This window comes from Mesoplodon mirus (genome assembly GCF_964341445.2).
Source record: "Mesoplodon mirus genome assembly, chromosome: X".
Lineage (NCBI taxonomy): Eukaryota > Metazoa > Chordata > Mammalia > Artiodactyla > Ziphiidae > Mesoplodon > Mesoplodon mirus.
Window position 1 is genome coordinate 38,527,677 of NC_138981.1, and position 24,057 is coordinate 38,551,733.

Below are 24,057 nucleotides of genomic sequence, written 5' to 3' on the forward strand. Positions count from 1 at the left end.
AAGCATAGATGACAACCTGGACTTGCAATTGGCATCTGAGGTGGAGGGCAGTCTTGCGGGACTGAGCCCTTAATCTGTGGGATCTGATGCTGTCTCTGGATGGATAGTGTCAGAATTGGGTTGAATGGTAGGACACCCAGTTGGTGTCAGAGAACTGTTAGTTGGTGATGTGGGGAAAGACCCTCCCCCCCATACATGTTGAAATTGGTGATCAGAGCCTTAGAGCTTAAGTGTTGACTTTTTTCTGGGATAAGCAATAATATTTCCAAACTAGAGTAGACTTCGAAGAAACACAAGGAAAAGGAAGAGTTGGTTGAAAAATTGCCTTTTTACAAAACTTCCAGGCTGGCTGAGAGATTTGGAAGGTGTGCTAAGGCAGAAAGCAAGACTGGAGCTGAAGCTTCACCAGGCTGCATGTAGTAAGAATTTAACTTGCTGTCTGACTTGAATTACCAAATGGTTGAGCTGGGTGACTGCAGTGCAGTTTTGATTGTGAAAATGGTTGAGAAAATCAGGCTGACTTTGCAGGTCCATATTTCAATCATATATTTTAGCTAAGTAAGACTTGGAAAATTTGGAATCTTCTGGACAGACACGTGGACAGAGCTGAGCTATGCCACTGTTAAGGAGCTCTGAGTTTATTAGAGCTAGCATAAGGGCAGGAGTGAGGCATAATTAGCAGCCCTAAGTCACGCTAAAGCAATTCACCTGTCTTCTCCAGAGGCATGGTTGTTACTCTCCAACAGGGAAAATATGTACTTCTTTTTTTTTTTTTTTTTTTTTTCTTTTTGCGGTATGCGGGCCTCTCACTGTTGTGGCCTCTCCCGCTGCGGAGCACAGGCTCCGGACGCGCAGGCCCAGCGGCCATGGCTCACGGGCCCAGCCGCTCCGCGGCATATGGGATCCTCCCAGACCGGGGCACGAACCCGTATCCCCTGCATCGGCAGGCGGACTCTCAACCACTGCGCCACCAGGGAGGCCCGAAAATATGTACTTCTTTGGCCTAGATGAAATAAGCAAGACTGTGCTAGTAAAAACAAATTAAAAGGATCAGATTATTTTGCACTGTGGTGGTTTACATAAAATATATGAAATAGAACCCTTCAAAATTTAAATAAAACCCAAGAGATCGAAAAGCTCTAGAGTAAAATAAGTGAAATAATACCCTGGACTGTGTCCAAGTCCTTAGCTGGGAATAAGTCCGTTTCAGAGAGATCCTCCCAGAGCAGGATGGACAGGCTATTTTTAAGCATGTCTGTTCTAGGCACTGGTGTCTAAAATTCAATTGAATATCCTTGAGCACTAGCATATTATCAGCTGAGATCTTTTATGTTGTACCTTGTTCTCCCTAGCTACATCCTCTGCCTGTTGTTATGAAGGAAGATGAAATGGGACCATCTCCTCAGATTCTTAGTTCTCATATTTTTATGTTAAAAATAGTCATTGTGGACTTTCCTCATTCCATTCAAACCACAAAGCCTTCTCTAGGGGACATATTATCAAAGCTCCCTCCTCTTTTATATTAGCTTAGCCATTAACCCAGAAGACATCTCTGCAGGTATGAAGCATTTAACACTGTCTTTAGAACTTTGAAATGTGTAGCCCTGAAAGTATTAAATAATAACAACTTATCCAGGAAATTCTGTCTATTCTTTAAGGTAAGTGTACTCGTAAAAAATGAGTATACTTTCAAGCTTTTCTGGGGGGAAAAATAAGAGTGCATTGGGAAATTTTATGAGGAAATGTAATATAATAAGGCTTTGCTCTACCGAGTCAGAACCAGGAAGTAAAAAATTAGTTTTAAAGCTAAAGGACAGGTGTTAGAAAAGAGAAACCAAAACAAAAGACATAAGAAGGAAGGCCTGGACTATATGGATTTTAAGGAGCTGCACTGTGACATTGAACCTATTCTTTAAACTTAGAACTGTTCATTTCCTATCCCATTAACTGAGTGGAAGGTGTCAAAAGTGGGCAATCCTGTAGGCCACACCCACCCTGGGAGCCACGGTGCACACTGGGTAGCTCCACAGAGCATAGGAAGGAATGAGTTGCTGGTGAGCTTGACTTGATAGACTAAGTCCCCCTAGAACTACTGGTGAGGGTATAGCTTATAGGCTAAAACATATGAAACTGATTTTTTCCCACTGTAAAAAAAAATTGTAGTAAAATATATATAATGTGAAATTTTAAAGTGTACCATTCATTGGCTTAAAGTACATTCACAATGCTGTGCAACCACCACCACTTTCCATTTCCAGAACTTTTCATCACCCCATACAAACAGTGTACCTGTTAAACAATTACTCTTCATTCTCTCCTCCCTCCAACCCTGGTAACCTCTATCCTACTTGTTGTCTCTATGAATTTGTTTATTATAGGTACCTCATTAAGTGGAATCAGACGATATGTGACCTTTTATGTCTGGCTTCTTTCACTTAGCATAATGTTTTCAAGGTCCATCCATGTTGTAGCAGGTATTGGAATTTCATTCCTTTTTAAGTCTAATAGTCCATTGTATGTTTATACCACATTTTGTTTTTCCACTCATCTGTTGATGAACATTTGGATTATTTCCACATTTTGGCTATTGTGAACAATGCTGCTAAGAATATGGGTGAACAAACAAACAAAAAAAAGAATATGGGTGAACAAGTATCTGTTTGAGTCCCTGCTTTCAATTCTTGTGGGTATATACTTTGGAGTGGAATTGCTGGGTCATATGATGATTTAAGTTTAGCTCTTTGAGGAACTGCCAAACTTTTCCACAGTGGCTGCATCATTTTATATTCACCACCAGCACTGTACAAGAGTTCCAATTTCTCCACATCCTTGCCAACACTTGTTATTTTCCATTTTTTGATAATAGCCATCCTAATGGGTGTGAAGTGGCATCTCATCGTGGTTTTGATTTGCATTTCCCTAATGACTAGTGATGTAAATCATCTTTTCATGTGCTTATTGCAAAAAAGCCAGCTGGGATTTTGGTAGGTATTGGGCTGACTGAAGATATATTTGGGGAGTACTCCTATCTTAACAATATTAAGTCTTCTAATCCTTGAACATGGGCTGTTTTTCCATTTATTTTGGTCTTTAATTTCTTTCAATGATGTTTTGTAGTATTCAGTATACAGATCTTGTCCTTCACTTAAATTCACTCGTTAGTATTTTATTCTTTTTGATGCTATTGGAAGTAGAATTGTTTTCTTAATTTCATTTTCAGATTGTTTATTGCTGGTACATAAAAATATAATTGATTTTTAAAATATTGACCTTATATCCTGCAACCTTGCTAAACTCATTTATTAGCTCTAATAGTTTTCTATACTGGATTCCCCAGGATTTTCTATATACAAGATCGTGTCATCTGCAAATAGAAGTAGTTTAATCGTTCCTTTCTTACCTGAATGCCTTATAGTTCTTTTTCTTTCCCTCATGTGAGCCACGAGTACAATCTTGAATAGAATTGGTGAGAGGGGACATCCTTTTAAAGGTGCATTTTTGATAGGGTTAAAAGACCTATGTTCAACATTTACCAATCCGGTCTGGTGACCATGGGCAAATCATTTACCCTTTCTGTTATCTAGACTCAGTGATAGTAATATATGTTCTGGCTATCTCACCGGGCAGGTTCTGAGGATTAAATAAAACAACCATGCACTTAGCAAACTTACAGTGTACATGGATGGTAGTCTACTCTTTAGGAGCTCATAAGCTAGTGGAGAAGACAAGCCATTCGTGGAAATAATTACAAAAACAAGATAAAATGTGGTGTGAATTATTAGGCCTATGAATTTTGTGTCTTGGACACCTTATTAGGTGATTTGTATGGTGAAAACTTTGTATAGTCTACTACTATATAGGGAAGTGGTTTCAAAATTTAAGATACTGATATCATTGTGCTCTCCCAATGTCAGCCTAAACTAGTTGGGATTCCATTTTAACAGATTTGTACTACAAAGTAACATAATTATAGCGTAACTAAATCCAACTCTGTTCCACACAAAATGTATTATAGGGTTTTGCTATGATTTTGCATGCAATTTGGTGTCCACAAGCATTTTTATGTCAAAAGGATATCTGTGCTTAAATTAGGAGTTGCATTTCTTTTCTCTTCATTTGGGCAGCCGAGATACACTGTATTGTTCCTTGCACTCCATTTATTTGATATTAGCCTGATAAGCTTCACGTTGTAATATAAACATGTAGAAAATAGTCCATGACATAATGGATGTCATGGGTTCATAAAGCCCTTCCGGGTTCTAACACTGAATTGTGTTAATGATTTGGCAAAAAGAGGCTAATCTTGGTACATTTAGTACTGCCTAGTGGCTATGCCATCAGTGGCACCTTATAATTTTTTCTTTGCTGCTGTGTTTTAAGGCTCTTACGGCCAAAGGGTGGTCGGTCACAGGCTGTGAAGGAGCCCAAGTGCTTTCAGGTACGGGTGCTGCAGAATCACGTGAATGAATTTCTCAGAGCACCTGCTTCTTTGGAGGGGGAGAAGGCCCCCCACTCCCAACTCCCCCCTCCCGCCGCAGGAGAGAGCCACACCTTCTCCCTATCGGCGGGGAGCAGGTGGCCGGCCCTCAGAACCTCGCACAGCTGCCCACCCCCCCCCACCAAGGTACCCGCCCCATGGGCCTGGCCGGCTCACAGGACACGTGACGAGGGTCAGCTCTGCCGCCGGGACCCCCAGCCACCGCGGGTGCGACCGCCCAGCGCGTGGCCTCGAGATTCGATACCCCTCCCCCCACAATCCCGGAAAAAGGGGAGGCTGGTGACGTCATCATCCGGGCACTCGGCGGCGGGGCCTCGGATCACAATGGAACAAAAACAAGCGGCCCAAGTCAAACTGAGCGACGCGACTGTGGCTCGCGCGATTAACTCTGTCCTGGCCACGCAACCTGCCAATCCCGACCTCCCAGCTCCTTCCCCGGCGTGGTGTGCCACATCCTTTCGGGCCTCCCCACCCCCACTTCTGCCGGTCCTGGTGCCGCCTCTGCCCTCACATTGCTCCAGAGGCGAGGGGTATGGAACACAGTTCCTGCGACCCTGGAGTGGCCGGCCGAAAGAAACAGTACTGCTTTAAAAATCTTTACCGCATTTTCGTCCCTTCCCCCACCCCAGCTCCCCGAATTCCAAGCGTCTAACGCCTGGCCCGGCTCTCCCGGACACACACGCCACTCCTCCCTGGCGTAAGAGCCCCGGGTGGAGGGGGACCAGAGCGAGCGTAAGGAGCAGGTGAGGGAGAAGGGGGGTGGTGTGGAGGAGAAGGAGGAGGAGGGCTGAGGGGCGGGCCTCGTGAGGGGCGGGCTTCGTGCGGGGCGGGGCTCGACGGGGACGGAGAACCTCAGGGCCTTGGGCGGTGCTGGGGCTGGTGGGAGTCTGCGCCGTCTCGCTGCTGCCTCCAGCCGCCGCCGCCACTGGCCGAGAGGTTTTTTTTTTTTTTTTTTTTTTTTTTTGGTTTGCCGGATCCGCCATATTGAAGAGGACGGGCAACCGCGGCTGCGGAAGCTAGTCTCCGCCGTCGCCGGAGCCGCAGCCTCCCCGCACCCGGCCCGTCCGGGCCTCTGCCGCGCTGATCCCCTCCCCGCCTCGTTCAGCTCACAGGCCTCGCGGGAGGCGGCCGCTTCAGCGCCCGGTGCTTTGCTCGGCGCCGGGAGCGAGGAGCAAACCGCCGCAAAGTGACCAGGCCCGGAGCGGGGACAGAGGCGGCGATCAGTGGAAGGTGAAGCCGCCACTGCGGGAGGAGGAGCAGGAGGAGGTGACGCAGGAGAAACGCACCGCCCGGAGCCCGTCTGCGCTCAGAGAGAGCCCCAGCCCGAGGCGAGAAGTGGGAAGAGGGCCGCCGCCGGCTGAGGAGGAGGAGGAGGCGGCCGTGGCCACCGCTGCTGCAGGGCGGGCGCGGCGAGCAGCGAATTCCGGCGTCGCTGTTTAGCCCCCTGGTCCCTACGCCTGCAGCTTCTCGACACACTTTGTCGCCCGTCACCCTTGGGCCTGGGATGCACCCACGGTCGGCCTTGTCCCGGGACTGAGCCTTGCTGCCGCTTCCGTGTGTCCTGCTTCTGAAGAGAAGACGCCTGTGTCGTGCGGTGAGTACCTAGCCACGCCGGGACTACGCGCTTTTCCGGGGCCAACAGCTGGATCGAGGGGAGGGGAAGAGGGCGAGGGGGGTGTGCGTGCGCGCGGTGCCTCCCGCGGCGGCCGCGGGCCGGGCTGGGGGCTTCCCGGCTCTCCCGCCTGGGCCCCGGGCGGGGCGGGCGCGTGCGGCGCGGGGCGGGCCGCGGGGCTCCGTTCCATGCCCAGCCGGCGTCCCGGGAGCGTGTCTGTGTGTTTTGGACTGTAAGGGAAAATGGCTGACGGCTCCGTCCCTCCTCCTCCTCCCCCTTCCCGTCCTGTCTGGGGCCGCGTCGGAGGATGGAGCCTCCGGGCGCGGCGTGCAGCCCCCGCATCCGCAGCCCGGGGCCGGGTCGGCGCCGGGGGCTCGTCGCCCCCAGGTCCCGGGGTTTGCAGCTCGGCGGGCTCGCGGCCGGTTTCCTTCCCGGTCTCGTTCCACTTGACACCAAACGCCATTACTGAGGTGGAGTGATTTGGAGCCGTAGAGCTAGGCCTCGGCTACGCCTGGCTATCGGGCCCGACGACTTGTCCGCCTCCCCCCGCCCTCCTGCGATAACCCGCAGCTTCTCCTGGGCCCTGTGGTCTGGGAGCCGGAGCCGGGTTCCGGGTTATCGGCCTCCTCCGCTTCCTTCGCCCTCTTTTATTTTCGGAGGGCCAAAGCCGCGAAAGATGTTTTGAGGCAGAAATCGCTTCCAAGCGAGCTTGGACCGACCACCTTTCTATTTTTAACTTTTTGCAAAGAATATTAGCATGTACGAGTTTGTTAATGATAAAACCTTCAGATTCTTGTGATGTGACGCTTCGGGTTTGAGAAACGGTTTATTTTTCATTCATTGTGAAATATTACGTTAAAGAGTTATGGAGCAGGTGTATACGTGTTTTGCACTATTTGTATGGATTTTTGGGGCAACTGGAACTTACACGGTGATTTTTAAGATCTTCAACTGAAGCTGCTTAAATTAAGCTTGTTATTTTTTTTGCAAGGTCCATAGTTATAACGTTAATTGGATTTTCCATCGTGCAGTTTACAGGTGTGTGTAATTTCTTCAGACAGTCTTTGAATTTAACTGAGCGAGTTCTAGGTTAAATTTTCATGCTTTATTTTGAGGGGAGGGAAATATATTTGTAGCCATGAGTCCCCATGAAACCCATGAGTTTCATGGAAACCCATGAGTCTCCCTAAGTCTATATAACGTTTGTAAACCTTAACTTATGAGGAAGAATTCGGGCTTCTTTAGATTAGGAAGCTTTTCAGCAGGTAGTTAACTTCTCTTGGAGCTCATTTTCTATTCTTAGTGATTATATGGTAAGGACTCGTTAACCGTGACTAGCTTGGCTTTTTTAATCCGTATACTTGAACTTAAAAATAGAGACTACAAACTCTTTTAGATTTCATTGGTCTCCTGATTCAGTGGGCTGCCATTTTGGTTTCAGCAGATGCCTTCCTAGTTCTGAAAGATTTACGTGTTAAATACACAGAGATGTCAGCATTTGTTTTCTCAATTTTATAACCCATGTGCTTTGTCATACTTGTAACAGTGTTTGGATTTGAGTGAAAACCAGCAATATTTGAGATTCGTGTACCGAGGGCGAACTCAAAATGTTTCTGATAGCATGTTATGTTTTGTTTTCTCTCATTTAAAAATAAGACTTTTGAACTATATTTTTTCCTGCCTTTTTTGAATATTTTTTGCATGAACACTTAATTTGCAGTTCTTAACGTGTTATTTTAATGTTCTCATGCCTTTTCTTCCCTTTATTTGCTGACCTTGGTAGTTTCTGAGAGGGAAAATTTCTGGAGGGATTAAATAACACCAAGAACCGTACATGTGAGAATCTAAATTCCTTAGAAAGTAGCTTTGAAGGGCAGATTTTACCTTTCACCAAATTATTGGAATCTCTTGGTGTTCCATAGTTTTCTTGTTTTATTAGTGGAATGCTTCAGTAGGATTTACTTTGGATCTTTTTTCTTCCAAGCTCTTGAAATAAATTTTCTGACATCTCAAGAAGACGAGATTTTATGAATGTCTCCTGAAAGATAATTTTTCTGATATGATATTAATAATGCTGCTTAGTTTTTGAAAATGGATGTTTCTTATGAATTTGCTAGTCATCAAGTTCTTGATTAGTTGGACACAGCAAGCATTCTTTTAGCTTATTTTTTGTTTCATAAGGTCAATTTTAAAACATTGTTTTTGTGCTTAAGTTTCAGAATTTTAATATTGAACCAAACTTTTTTTAAATCAGGTTATATTTCCCCTATTGGTGGTATGTTTTCTGAATCTTGAAATTTTTTTTCCCAAAAGATTGGATAACAGGGTTTTAGTTTCCATTTAGTTCTTTGAAGATCTGTATCTTTGAAAGGTATCGTATTTATTGCTAAATTCTTTTCTAATTTTAACATAGAGTCTAACATTAATATTTGCGAAAGGATTAATGTGTTGGACCTCAACCCTGACTGCACATTAGAATCACTGGGCGGGGGTGGGGGTTAAAAAATATATATACTGATGCCCGGGTCCCATTCCCGGAGACTTATTAATTGATCTGGTATGGGCCCTGGGCAGCGGTGTATTTTAAAAGGATTATGAGAGTTATCCACCACAGTGTTCATTGCAGCACTATTTACAGTAGCCAGGACATGGAAGCAACCTAAGTGTCCATCGACAGATGAATGGACGAAGAAGATGTGGCACATACATACAATGGAGTATTACTCAGCCATAAAAAGAAACGAAATTGAGTTACTTGAAGTGAGGTGGATGGACCTAGAGTCTGTCATACAGAGTGAAGTAAGTCAGAAAGAGAAAAGCAAATACCGTATGCTAACACATATATATGAATCTAAAAAAAAAATGGCTCTGACGAACGTAGGGGCAGGACAGGAACAAAGACGCAGACGTAAAGAGTGGACTTGAGGACACGGGGAGGGGGAAGGGTAAGCTGTGACAAAGCGAGAGAGAGGCATGGACATATATACACTACCAAATGTAAAATAGATAGCTAGTGGGAAGCAGCTGCATAGCACAGGGAGATCAGCTCGGTGCTTTGTGACCACCTAGAGGGGTGGGATAGGGAGGGTGGGAGGGAGACGCAAGAAGGAGGGGATATGGGGACATATGTATACATACAGCTGATTCACTTTGTTATACAGCAGAAATTAACACAACACTGTAAAGCAGTTATATTCCAATAAAGGTGTTTTTAAAAAAATTTTTTAAATAAAAGGATTATGGGTGATTCTCATGGCATTCAGGGTTGAAAACCATTGTTATTGCTGTTAGCATGTTCTTATTGAACTCTGCAGCGGATAAATAAGAAGATGGTTTTTTTCTTCAGCTGTTTTCAGTTATCACTACAGTTGTCATTTTTGACTTAATTATGTGCCAGCACTATGTTAAACACTCCATTTATCATTGTATGTGGATCATATTATTTCCATTAAACAGATAAAGGACTAAGGTCTGTCAGGTTCAACCAGTGGTGCTTCGACTGCTCTGCCATGTTAGTGAAATGACACTGATTACTATTTTTTTTAAAAAAATTGGGACTTTTGTTTCCCGTACCAGAGAGGCTTGAGGTTAAAATTTTAATAAAAATGTAATAGTCTGCAATTTGGGAAATATCTTGATTGACCAAGGGAGATGCTAAAACTTCGCAGCAAACAGGTTCTTCCCCTTCCATATGTCTCCCAACATGTTCAGGTTGATAGTTTAATTGGTGAGTCTGCTTATGACTAAAATAACGTAAGACAACTTAACATTCCGAAAAGATGCAAAATCTAGGCATTTCTCTCCCAGTGATCATATCCCGTAAGTGAACATTTAGTATCATGTGAATTTTTATTATCTCAATTTGAGAATTCTGAGTTTTATTTAGCTCAGTTTAAAATCAGTGTAATTTTCACAAAAAGTTTTCAAAATGAAAGGTTTTATTTTGCATTTTTGCAATATTGGTTGGTAATTTTATGGAATGAATGAAATAGTAATAACATCTTTATTTGGTGTTTGTTTCTCTTAATTTCCTTGGTCTGTTGTGCTAAATTCTATATGGGGGGGTTGCTAATGTAGAATCTATGAGCATTCTTAATGTGGCACAAGATTTGTCAGAGATCTTTCTGTTAAATTAATGCTCACTGTCCTATTCTCTATGTTATAAAGTCTATCATAAGGAAAAAAGAAGTCATGAAACGCCTGATATTTATGTATATTGGAGTTTGAATTTACCGTTCAGTTATTACTGTTGTGTAAAGTAATGATCAATGTAATATGCTTGTAAGGAATAAGGTGTGAAAAGGCATACTATTAAGATGAGGTATCTCACCTAAATTTATTCTTTAGTGTGTCTGTGCTAACCTTTTGGGCTTCAGTACACTCTCACGCTCTACATGCATTTGATAGCCAGTGGGTTTCTAATTCTATTTTCAGTCACTGTCTAACAGTAATTTTCTAGTTCAGCTGTGTATCAGAATCACCTGTGCAGCTTTTTCAAAATGTATTTGCTTACGTCTTACTCTGGGGAGATTATAATTGAGTAGGTTTGGGGTGGGAACTGGGCATTTAATTAAAAAATTCAAAATATGATTCTGATGAGCAGCTAGGTTATTTTTTGACTATTTATTTTATTTTATTTTATTTTATTTTTTTATTTTTTTTTTTGCGGTACGCGGGCCTCTCACTGCTGTGGCCTCTCCCGTTGCGGAGCACAGGCTCTGGACGCACAGGCTCAGCGGCCATGGCTCACGGGCCCAGCCGCTCTGCAGCATGTGGGATCCTCCTGGACCAGGGCATGAACCCGTGTCCCCTGCATCGGCAGGTGGACTCTCAACCACTGCACCACCAGGGAAGCCCTGACTATTTATTTTAGAAAAAGAGATCTGAGATTCTGAGTTTATACACACACACATTTATTTATTATCTCTTACTGAGCATCTTAGAGTTAGGGTTCCAGCTCTAATATTAACATTATTAATATCTGTTAAGGCATTAGTTTCCTTTTCATCAAATATTTATTGGGTATCTACCCTGTGCCAGGCACTGTCCTAGAGATTACTGTTGTCTAGAAGCTTACGTTATATGAAGTGAGGGCCATTGGACTAGCTGGTCTCTATAAAGTCCTTCCTAGCCCTAATTTTGTCATTCCTTATTGTGCTTCATAGAAGGAGACTGAATTAAGCTGTTATAAGAAATATACTAGCTTTGGTATAAGCTGATGGAACTTTCCTTTTACTTTTCATCTTTTTTAAATAAGTTAAATAGAATTTCCTTATGAACGCCAGCCTTCTCTAGTGAGCCCAAATGTCAAGTACAGTAGAAATGGATTCTTTTAGTATTGGCTTTAGAAATAGCCATACTTACGATGCTTTTAATTTTGGGCCAGTAACTACATACTCTGGTGTCACCTGTTCCTCCTGCCATTCCTTTTCTGTATTGATTCTCCATCAGTTATCTCTGCACTGCTTGTGTGTTTTTCTGTTTGTTTTGCTTATTTTGTTCAGATGCTTTGATTAAATTTGTTCTCCAGATTCTTTTAGGTTGGTGGCATCTGTCTGGTCAGACTCAAGATCCTAAGTCACTGACATATCCCTAGCACCTAGAAAGTGCCTGGCACATAGACATTCAATAATTATTTGTTGGACGTTCAGTTCATCATTTTCGTAGTATGATTTCTCTTTGTCTTTGGTTTTTTTTTTTTTCCCTAATTCTCTTTATTACCTGGAGTCACTTAACTTGACCTAATAATCCTTTTATGATGAGCAGTCCTGGAAGGAATCTTAGATGTAGTCAAACTCCTTGTTTTTCAGATGAGGAACATGGCTCAACGAGGTGAAGTAACTTCACTAAGATAGTGTACATAGACTACCTTCTGTGTGAAGCTATTTCCATATGTAACAAGTCACGTTAATTATTAAATTCTTTGAATTCCATGACCTTTGTAGTCACTCATAAAATTCACACTTAGATCTTTTCCTAATAATGGATAAATAAGGTCAGGGATTCTGTCCTTTACCTTTATGTATTACAGAGCGCATAGAATAACATTGTTTACTGGGACTTCCTTGGCGGTCCAGTGGTTAAGACTCCATGCTTACACTGCAGGGGGCATGGGTTCCATCCCTGGTCACGTAGCTAAGATCCCACATGCCCTGCTGTGCGGCCAAAACAACAACAACAAAACCCCACGATAACATTGTAAACAATAACTTTGCCTCAAAGGCAAAATGTGGGGGAATGTTCGACTTCTAATATCTATAACGGCTTGTATCATAATATTATAGCCCCTTTCTGTTTATCCTTTCTGTAACTGATCAATCATGTATGGTTTGAACACTTTAGACCCATATTGGCCAACCGTTATCGAAGGAATTATTTTCCTTGGGACAGTTTTGAGCTGGTAAGTCTTGGATCCCATCTTCAGCTACCTACCTGTGAAGTGGGAAGAAGAAAATTTAGGAAGAGAAAAAGGAGTAGGAGAAACCTCTTTTTCCTGTCCTTATTATGTTCATTTCCTTCCTACTGACTTTGGTGGTTACTGAGAGTTGTAAGTTTAGGTTGTTGGTTACATCTCTCTTTTCTGGTCTTTTTTCTTAGCTGGTTACTTAGAACTTCTACATAAGTCTACTCGATTAACTTGGACAGGGAAATTATATGGTATTAGACCCATGTTATGCCTAACCAGAGTATTTTGTCCCTGATCAAGGTAGTGTAGAAAGATTTGGTTGCTCTCCTTGATAACACTGTCAGGGTTCAGAGCAGGGATCAGCAAACTTTTCTTGTACAGGGCCAGATTGTAAATATTATAGGCTTTAGGCTTTGTGTTTTTAAGAGGCAAAATCGAGGCTATTAGGTAAAATTTTCGTTGATGAAATTAAAAATATAATGATAGTTGAGTACAATTAATTGTAATTTAGGTCTAATGAGAAGAAGAGAATTGGGGGGAAGGCTAGTGATACAGTATTTTGCCTACTTGGGGTTTAAAGTTCATATTCCCTGTCATCAAGTTGATTGTAAATGACGCTGTGTGAAATCCATTCTCAATTTTGTGGGCTGTACAAAAACAGGAGGCTAGATTTAATCTGTGACCATAGTTTGGCAGCCCTGGTTTAGAGCAGTGGTTCTCAAACCTGGAGGGCTTGTTAAAAACAGGTTGCTGGCTCTTGCCCCCAGAGTTTGATTCATTAAGTATGGAATGGGGCCCAAGAATGTGCATTTCTAACAAGTTCCCAAGCATGGAACTACCCTTGGAGAATTACCGGTTTAGAGATGAAATCCAGCATATCCTATTTTTTATCAGGCTGATCACTTTGTTTAATTTTTCTTGAGTCTTTATTTTGTACTTTGTTTTAAATTCAACAATTACTTGTTAAATGCCTGTTATGTGCTAGGTATTATACCAGGTAACAGGGATACACAAGGTGAGCAAAACACAATTGTCCCTGTCATACATACTGGTTAGAGGGAGTTTAAAAATTAATTTCCACAAACCCTTTAGAGCTAGAGTCTGGGGACAAAGAGCACCATTTGGAAAGCAGTGCAGTGGTGTTTGATACTCATGTTAAAGGAAAGCTAAATTGGAAAGAGGCATTATCAAACTATTTCATTAATTTGATGTCTTAGGGAATAAAGTTCTGTATAAATGAACTTTTCAGAACACCAAAGCTTGCTTTTAAATACTTAAACCAATTTATTATTTGATAGAAAGCTTTCTAAAGATGTTATATACTTTTTCTTTATAACTTCTCTCTGATAATGAGATTATTGTAATCTATTCGATTAAGAAAAAGTTTGGGTTGCATAAGGGAATAAAAGCAAAGAGCAAAACACACAAACCCCACCCCTAATAATTCCATCATGTAGAAGTAACCGTATTATTAGATGTTGGATGTGTGTTAGATCAAAGGTTCTTATCAGTTAATCAGTTTACTAAGTCAGGTTTCCTCAGGTCCTCTGCCTGCCTCCACTTCTGCTTCAGGACTTCAGAGTGTGCCGTTTGTTCATCCTGCCTAAAGACACTGTTTGGGGGTCCTTCCTCACTCCGCTGTTCCTTTTTTAGATACTGCTTTGGTAAATACTGCTCAAAAATCTCATCATGAAGTTGGTTTTAATATAACTTTCCGACTTTCCCACCATTTATTTTATTTTTTTTATTATTATTTTTTTTTTCTTTTTGCGGTATGCGGGCCTCTCACTGTTGTGGCCTCTCCCGTTGCGGAGCACAGGCTCCGGATGCGCAGGCCCAGCGGCCATGGCTCACGGGCCCAGCCGCTCCGCGGCATATGGGATCCTCCCAGACCGGGGCACGAACCCGTATCCCCTGCATTGGCAGGCGGACTCTCAACCACTGCGCCACCAGGGAGGCCCCTTTCCCACCATTTAAAATTTTCTTTTCCCCTGTTCTCCATTCACTTGACTCGGGATTCTTCATACACTTCCTATGCTTTCCCACTTCTGTTGCTTTGTTTCTTCAATCTCCAAAGGGGCTTCCTGTTCTTTGCCAGTGGCAGTAACATCGAGAGTATAATTTAACTGTCCTTTGGCCTGTTTCATTTTATGCATTTGTTGCTTTTCTTCTTTGGTGGCTATTGAGGTTTAAAGATAGTTCACATATATACTAAAAGGCCCCAGACTTTTCTTGTTTTAATTAATTAATTCATTTATTTGGCTGCATCGAATCTTCATTGCGGCACTCGAGGTCTTTGTTATGGCACGCGGGATCTTTCACTGCGGCAAGAGGGCTTCTTTCTAGTTGTGGTGTGCGGGCTTAGTTGCCCCGCGGCATGTGGGATCAAACACGTTCCCCGACCAGGGATCAAACCCGCGTCCCCTGCATTGGAAGACGGATTCTTTTTTGATTGTTTGTCTGTTTGTTTGTTTTGTGGTATGCAGGCCTCTCACTGCTGTGGCCTCTCCCGTTGCGGAGCACAGGGAAGCCCAAGCCCGGAAGACGATTCTTAACCACCAGACCACCAGGGAAGTCCCGGCTCCAGACTTTTTTGAATTAATGTTTTTGAGTTTTTGTTTTTTCTTAGTTAGCTATCTCATTTTCTCAATAATCTTTATTTTCACTGTTGTGAGTCGTGGTTCCAGTCTAATCCTCCCCTCCCCACCCCCCCAAAAACGTTCTGTGGACTGGGAAAGGAGGTAAGAGTTGTATATTATAATTGTGTCTATATAAAGAGGGAGGATTTCTAGGGCTTCCCTGGTGGCGCAGTAGTTGAGAGTCCGCCTGCCGATGCAGGGGACATGGGTTCGTGCCCCGGTGCGGGAAGATCCCACATGCCGTGGAGCGGCTGGGCCCGTGAGCCATGGCCGCTGAGCCTGCGCGTCCGGAGCCTGTGCTCCACAACGTGAGAGGCCACAACAGTGAGAGGCCCGCATACTGCAAAAAAAAAAAAAAAAAAAAAAAAAAGGAGGATTTCTTACAAGAACTTTGGGCTCTGATTCTTATTTCTGTACCTTTTCCACTTGAAACATGTTAGTCCTCAGCTGTGATATATCTGACTTTGGTATAATCAGTACTTTAATATGCTATAAATACACTTAATACACTTGACTTCTTTAAGTCAAGTTCAGACTTCTGTCCATTAGCTGATGAAGCAAGTGTCTTTTTATTGCAGGGTGGTATTGTCTGCCTGAGAACTGTTGTGTTTCAGCAATTTTGCTGTATTTGTACAGCACTGTCTTGTGTGTTGATTTGTAAGTTCAGTTGTATTTTGCCCTTTTATAAATGAGTGGGAAAACAAAAGTGCATCAGCTGGGGAGCTCAAACCTAATATCTTTGAGACGGGACTGATTGGGGATATGAATCTTTAACCTTACTGGGTTAGGTTGTGCTCATTGGTTATGTTGGTTGACTTTGTTCAGTGGTGAGTGAAATAATTAGAACGAAACAGGAAATTAAGTATGGTGAGTATGTAATAAAGCTTGTATGTGAAAGGTGAGGTGTAACTAGGGATTTTATAATACTTTCCTTCACTCTGACTCAGAGTTGGAAAAACCCCTAGAAACATGTGAATCTATCGTTTGGCTTTTGAAATGTTTGTCTTCTATCACATTTTCAGGAATGTGTTATGTATAAAAGGAGGGTACTGCCTCTGTACAGTGTTTGCCTAGACTATTGTGGAAATGACTACAGAAAGTCTCATTTACTTATATTTAATCTGTCTATTTACTGTGTTCATCGTACATAGATATCAATCAGTTATCCAAAATTCTTTTTTTATTGACTGTAGTTGATATACAGTATCAGTATCGAGTGTACAATATAGTTATCCAAAATTCTTGAGAGTTTTTGACTTGGAGCAAACTGAACTGGGGTGAGAGGGATTGTGGGTCTAGACTGAGGGTTGGAGAAGCCTAATGGAGTGCTTGTAGGTGTATTTCTTGTCTCATAATGGATGCCATTATCTGAGCCATATGTCGGCTATCTCAAATTACTCCTACTTGAGGATTACCTTAGTTATCCTCAGTGCATCATGGGAAGAAGAATCACGTCAGTGAAAGGAGACTAACGGAAGGATTCTTTGGCTTCTGTTCATCTACACAACCACAAAAATCAGTTTCTTCGAGTACCTCCATTTCTCTTCCTGCTCTCTTCCCAAATACTGCTGAAAACTCTTACCATGTCAGCTGTACCCAAACTAGGTCATTTTGATGTAATTCTGGTCTACTTTTCTGAGGTTATTTCTTGTTCTCTCACGTAATCAAATTATCCATAGTTGATATGGATGCTCCAGTCTTTCCTATTCCCGTGCCTTTACTCTTGGAACTCTGTCTCCCTTTTGTGGCTAGCCTACCAGTGCCACCTAGCTCACATGCCATCTTCATGAACTGTTTCCTGATTCTCTCCAGTTGGAAGTGGTCGTTATTTTCTCCGAACTCTGGTAGCATGTACCCCCCCCCCCATGCTTTTCTTTTGGAATTCCACTTTTTATTTTTTAATTAATTTATTTATTTGGCTGCATTGGGTCTTCGTTGCTTCGTGCGGGCTTTGGTTGCGGTGAGCAGGCGCTACTCTTCATTGTGGTGCACGGGCTCCTCATTGCGGTGGCTTCTCGTTGCAGACCATGGGCTCTGGGCACGCGGGCTTCAGTAATTGAGGCACGTGGGCTCAGTAGTTGTGGCTTGCGGGCTCTAGAGCGCAGGCTCGGTAGTTGTGGCGCGTGGGCTTAGTTGCTCCGTGGCATGTGGGATCTTCCCGGACCAGGGCTCGAAACTCATGTCCCGTGCACTGGCAGGCGGATTCTTAACCACTGCGCCACCAGGGAAGCCCCTTGGCAGTCCACTTTTTTTTTTTCTTTATGTTTCTTCAAAAATAGCCTCTGGGAAGGTGGCTCTGAGAAGTTTCCTGAGGCTCAGTTGATAGTGTCTAAATCTGAACTGTCCTTTGTATTTTGTAGGTGGTCAGAACCTCTCTCAGCCTGATTGAGAAAGTGTAGTTGGTAGTAAAGAGCTCTAATCTCAGTCAAAGGGCTTGGGATATGATTGTAACTACTGCCAGTTAGTGAGCAAATTATTTAACCTAGATGAAATTGTAAAATGAAGGATTTGGACTGGATGACTGCATCTTATAACAATTGAATTGAACTCATTTTATACTATTCTGGCACAAGGGGATATAAAGATAAATCCTTACCTCCTAGGCTCTAACATCTGTTGGGCCAGACTCTACAGTGTGATAAGTGCTGTACTAAATACTGGTGTGGAAAATAGAATGGTAAAAGAGATGAAGAGCGACTTCCCTGGTGGTGCAGTGGTTAAGAATCCGCCTGCCAATGCAGGGGACACGGGTTTGAGCCCTGGTCTGGGAAGATCCCACATGCTGCGGAGCAGCTAAGCCCACATGCCACAGCTACTGAGCCCACGTGCTGCAGCTACTGAAGCCTGCACACCTAGAGCCCGTGCTCCGCAACAAGAGAAGCCCCCGCTCGCCGCAACTAGAGAAAGCCCGCGCGCAGCAACGAAGACCCAAGGCGGGCCAAAGTAAATAAATAAGAGAAAAACAAAAATCATTCTGGTTTGGTGTTGAGTGAGGTTTGTTGGTTTTCAAAGGTGCGCTGTTTTGGTGGCCCTGTGAATTCGAGCAGAGACTTATGGGCAGAGAAAGCAACTTGAGATCAGGGTTTTTAACCTCAACACTGTTGATAGCTTGGGTCAGATAATTCTTTGTTGTAGGGGTGCTCTCTTGTTCCTCCCTGAGCTCTACCCACGTAATGCCAGTAGTACACCACCCCCTCAGCTGTCACAACTAAAAGTATCTCCAGACATTGCCAACTGTGCCCTGGGGGCAGTATTTGAGCACCACTACTTGAAATGGAGGAATGGAAGTGTGAAAGTGTAATGTTTTTACAGAAAAGCTAGTAGTAGAATGTAGAAGAAACACTGGAGACATTGGGAGGGGAGGGGGATTTGGGGATATGACACTAGAAAGGTAATTTGAGTAAGGCTAGAGCACAAGGGACAACCTTAGTGCCACCTTAGGGCACTTTTGTTTTGGGGGTAATGAGATGGGCCTTCAAGTATAAGTGAAAGGTAGAGATAATTAGATCTGTCGTTTATTTCTGAAAGATAATTCTGATGGCATCATGGTGGACATGTTGGAAAGTTGGGTAGCAAGGGAATTGAGACAGTATTTGTAAGGGTTTCGCTGAAAGATAAGAGAATGGTTTAAGGAATGGAGTAAAGGAATGAGGTACCTGGGACTCCACTTGTATGAGGATGGTGCTGCTAATTTTTTTTTATTGGAGTATAATCGCTTAGCAATGGTATGTTACTTTCTGCTTTATAACAAAGTGAATCAGTTATACATATACATATGTTCCCATATCCCCTCCCTCTTGCGTCTCCCTCCCACCCTCCCTATCCCACCCCTCCAGTCGGTCACAAAGCACCGAGATGATCTCCCTGTGCTATGCGGCTGCTTCCCACTAACTATCTACCTTACGTTTGGTACTGTATTTATGTCCATGCCTCTCTCTCTCTTTGTCACAGTTTACCCTTCCCCCACCCATATCCTCAAGTCCATTCTCTAGTAGGTCTGTGTCTTTATTCCTGTCTTACCCTGTGTTCTTCGGGACATTTTTTTTCTTAAATTCCATATATATGTGTCAGCATACAGTATTTGTCTTTCTCTTTCTGACTTGCTTCACTCTGTATGACAGACTCTAGGTCCATCCACCACATTACAAATAGCTCAATTTCTTTTCTTTTTATGGCTGAGTCATATTCCATTGTATATATGTGCCACATCTTCTTTATCCATTCATCCGATGATGGACACTTAGGTTGTTTCCATCTCCGGGCTGTTGTAAATAGGGCTGCTATGAACATTTTGGTACATGACTCTTTTGAATTATGGTTTTCTCAGGGTATATGCCCAGTAGTGGGATTGCTGGGTCATATGGTAGTTCTATTTTTACTTTTTTAAGGAACCTCCATACCGTTCTCCATAGCGGCTGTACCAATTCACATTCCCACCAGCAGTGCAAGAGTGTTCCCTTTTCTCCACACCCTCTCCAGCATTTATTGTTTCTAGATTTTTTGATGGCCATTCTGACTGGTGTGAGATGATATCTCATTGTAGTTTTGATTTGCATTTCTCTAATGATTAAAGATGTTGAGCATCCTTTCATGTGTTTGTTGGCAGTCTGTATATCTTCTGTGGAGAAATGTCTATTTAGGTCTTCTGCCCATTTTTGGATTGGGTTGTTTGGTTTTTCTGCTATTGAGCTGCATGAGCTGCTTATAAATTTTGGAGATTAATCCTTTGTCAGTTGCTTCATTTGCAACTATTTTCTCCCATTCTAAGGGTTGTCTTTTGGTCTTGTTTATGGTTTCCTTTGCTGTACAAAAGCTTTTAACTTTCATTAGGTCCCATGTGTTTATTTTTGTCTTTATTTCCATTTCTCTAGGAGGTGGGTCAAAAAGGATCTTGCTGTGATTTATGTCATAGAGTGTTCTGCCTATGTTTTCCTCTAAGAGTTTGATAGTGTCTGGCTTTACATTTACCCATTTTGAGCTTATTTTTGTGTATGGTGTTAGGGAGTGATCTAATCTCATACTTTTACATGTCCCTGTCTAGTTTTCCCAGCACCACTTATTGAAGAGACTGTCCTTTCTCCACTGTACATTCCTGCCTCCCTTATCAAAGATAAGGTGACCATATGTGCGTGCGTTTATCTCTGGGCTTTTTATCCTGTTCCATTGATCTGTCTTTCTGTTTTTGGGCCAGTACCATACTGTCTTGATGACTGTAGCTTTGTAGTATAGTCTGAAGTCAGGGAGCCTGATTCCTCCAGCTCCATTTTTCATTCTCAAGATTGCTTTGGCTATTCGGGGTCTTTTGTATTTCCATACAAATTGTGAAATTTTTTGTTCTAGTTCTGTGAAAAATGCCAGTGGTAGTTTGATAGGGATTGCATTGAATCTGTAGATGGCTTTGGGTAGTAGAGTCATTTTCACAATGTTGATTCTTCCAATCCAAGAACATGGTATATCTCTCCATCTATTTGTGTCATCTTTAATTTCTCTCATCAGTGTCTTATAATTTTCTGCATACAGGTCTTTTGTCTCCTTAGGTGGGTTTATTCCTAGATATTTTATTCTTTTTGTTGCAGTGGTAAATGGGAGTGTTTTCTTGATTTCACTTTCAGATTTTTCATCATTAGTGTATAGGAATGCCAGAGATTTCTGTGCATTAATTTTGTATCCTGCTACTTTACCAAATTCATTGATTAGCTCTAGTAGTTTTCTGGTAGCATCTTTAGGATTCTCTATGTATAGTATCATGTCATCTGCAAGCAGTGACACCTTTACTTCTTTTCCGATTTGGATTCCTTTTATTTCCTTTTCTTCTCTGATTGCTGTGGCTAAAACTTCCAAAACTATGTTGAATAAGAGTGGTGAGAGTGGGCAGCCTTGTCTTGTTCCTGATCTTAGTGGAAATGGTTTCAGTTTTTCACCATTGAGGACGATGCTGGCTGTGGGTTTGTCATATATGGCCTTCATTATGTCGAGGAAAGTTCCCTGCCTACTTTCTGCAGGGTTTTTATCATAAATGGGTGTTGAATTTTGTCAAAAGCTTTCTCTGCATCTATTGAGATGATCATATGGTTTTTCTCCTTCAATTTGTTAATATGGTGTATCACGTTGATTGATTTGCGTATATTGAAGAATCCTTGCATTCCTGGAATAAACCCCACTTGATCATGGTGTATGATCCTTTTAATGTGCTGTTGGATTCTGTTTGCTAGTATTTTGTTGAGGATTTTTGCATCTATGTTCATCAGTGATATTGGCCTGTAGTTTTCTTTCTTTGTGACATCCTTGTCTGGTTTTGGTATCAAGGTGATGGTGGCCTCGTAGAATGAGTTTGGGAGTGTTCCTCCCTCTGCTGTATTTTGGAGGAGTTTGAGAAGGATGGGTGTTAGCTCTTCTCTGAATGTTTGATAGAATTCGCCTGTGAAGCCATCTGGTCCTGGGCTTTTGTTTGTTGGAAGATTTTTTATCATAGTTTCAATTTCAGTGCTTGTGATTGGTCTGTTCATATTTTCTATTTCTTCCTGATTCAGTCTTGGCAGGTTGTGCATTTCTAAGAATTTGTCCATTTCTTCCAGGTTGTCCATTTTATTGGCATAGAGTTGCTTGTACTAATCTCTCATGATCTTTTGTATTTCTGCAGTGTCAGTTGTTACTTCTCCTTTTTCATTTCTAATTCTATTGATTTGAGTCTTCTCCCTTTTTTTCTTGATGAGTCTGGCTAATGGTTTATCAATTTTGTTTATCTTCTCAAAGAACCAGCTTTTAGTTTTATTGATCTTTGCTATCGTTTCCTTCATTTCTTTTTCATTTATTTCTGATCTGATTTTTATGATTTCTTTCCTTCGGCTAACTTTGGGGTGTTCTTGTTCTTCTTTCTCTAATTGCTTTAGGCGCAAGGTTAGGTTGTTTATTCGAGATGTTTCCTGTTTCTTAAGGTGGGATTGTATTGCTATAAACTTCCCTCTTAGAACTGCTTTTGCTGCATCCCATAGGTTTTGGGTCATCGTGTCTCCATTGTCATTTGTTTCTAGGTATTTTTAAATTTCCTCTCTGTTTTCTTCAGTGATCACTTCGTTATTAAGTAGTGTATTGTTTAGCCTCCATGTGTTTGTATTTTTTACAGATCTTTTCCTGTAATTGATATCTAGTCTCATAGCATTGTGGTCGGAAAAGATACTTGATACAATTTCAGTTTTCTTAAATTTACCAAGGCTTGATTTGTGACCCAAGATATGATCTGTCCCGGAGAATGTTCCATGAGCACTTGAGAAAAATGTGTATTCTGTTGTTTTTGGATGGAATGTCCTATAAATATCAGTTAAGTCCATCTTGTTTAATGTATCATTTAAAGCTTGTGTTTCCTTATTTATTTACATTTTGGATGATCTGTCCATTGGTGAAAGTGGGGTGTTAAAGTCCCCTACTATGAATGTGTTACTGTTGATTTCCCCTTTTATGGCTGTTAGTATTTGCCTTATGTATTGAGGTGCTCCTATGTTGGGTGCATAAATATTTACAATTGTTATATCTTCTTCTTGGATCAATCCCTTGATCATTATGTAGTGTCCTTCTTTGTCTCTTCTAGTAGTCTTTATTTTAAAGTCTATTTTGTCTGATATGAGAATTGCTACTCCAGCTTTCTTTTGGTTTCCATTTGCATGGAATATCTTTTTCCATCCCCTTACTTTCAGTCTGTATGTGTCTCTAGGTCTGAAGTGGGTCTCTTGTAGACAGCAAATATATGGGTCTTGTTTTTGTATCCATTCAGCCAATCTGTGTCTTTTGGTCGGAGCATTTAGTCCATTTACATTTAAGGTAATTATCGATATGTATGTTCCTATTCCCATTTTCTTAATTGTTTTGGGTTTGTTATTGTAGGCCTTTTCCTTCTGTTGTGTTTCTTGCCTAGAGAAGTTCCTTTAGCATTTGTTGTAAAGCTGGTTTGGTGGTGCTGAACTCTCTCAGCTTTTGCTTGTCTGTAAAGCTTTTAATTTCTCCATCAAATCTGAATGAGATCCTTGCTGGGTAGAGTAATCTTGGTTGCAGGTTTTTCTCCTTCATCACTTTAAATATGTCCTGCCAGTCCCTTCTGGCTTGCAGAGTTTCTGCTGAAAGATCAGCTGTTAACCTTATGGGGATTCCCTTGTGTGTTTTTTGTTGTTTTTCCCTTGCTGCTTTTAATATGTTTTCTTTGTATTTAATTTTTGACCGTTTGATTAATATGTGTCTTGGCGTATTTCTCCTTGGATTTATCCTGTATGGGACTCTCTGCGCCTCCTGGACTTGACTATTTCCTTTCCCATATTAGGGAAGTTTTCAACTATAATCTTTTAAAATATTTTCTCAGTGTCTTTCTTTTTCTCTTCTTCTGGAACCCCTATAATTCGAATGTTGGTGCGTTTAATGTTGTCCCAGAGGTCTCTGAGACTGTCCTCAGTTCTTTTCATTCTTTTTTCTTTCTTCTGCTTTGCAGTAGTTATTTCCACTATTTTATCTTCCACGTCACTTATCCGTTCTTCTGCCTCAGTTATTCTGCTATTGATCCCATCTAGAGTATTTTTCATTTCATTTATTGTGTTTTTAATCGTTGCTTGATTCATCTTTAGTTCTTTTAGGTCCTCGTTAACTGTTTCTTGCATTTTGTCTATTCTATTTCCAAGATTTTGGATCATCTTTACTATCATTATTCTGAATTCTTTTTCAGGTAGACTGCCTATTACCTCTTCATGTGTTAGGTCTGGTGGGTTTTTATCTTGCTCCTTCTCCTGCTGTGTGTTTTTCTGTCTTCTCATTTTGCTTATCTTACAGTGTTCAGGGTCTCCTTTTTGCAGGCTGCAGGTACGTAGTTCCTGTTGTTTTTGGTGTCTGTCCCCAGTGGCTAAGGTTGGTTCAGTGGGTTGTG

General features: G+C 42.0%; 1 protein-coding gene across 3 annotated transcripts in view; it reads left to right on the forward strand.

Annotated features, from left to right (window-relative positions):
* Nucleotides 1-5,462: 5,462 nt before the first annotated feature.
* USP9X (ubiquitin specific peptidase 9 X-linked) overlaps nt 5,463-24,057 on the forward strand; it is a 134,119-nt gene continuing 115,524 nt past the window's right edge. For all 3 annotated transcript variants that reach the window (XM_082609007.1, XM_082609006.1, XM_082609008.1), the window contains exon 1: nt 5,463-6,092. The gene's annotated coding sequence lies outside the window, so the exon portion shown is untranslated. The remainder of the gene's footprint in view (nt 6,093-24,057) is intronic.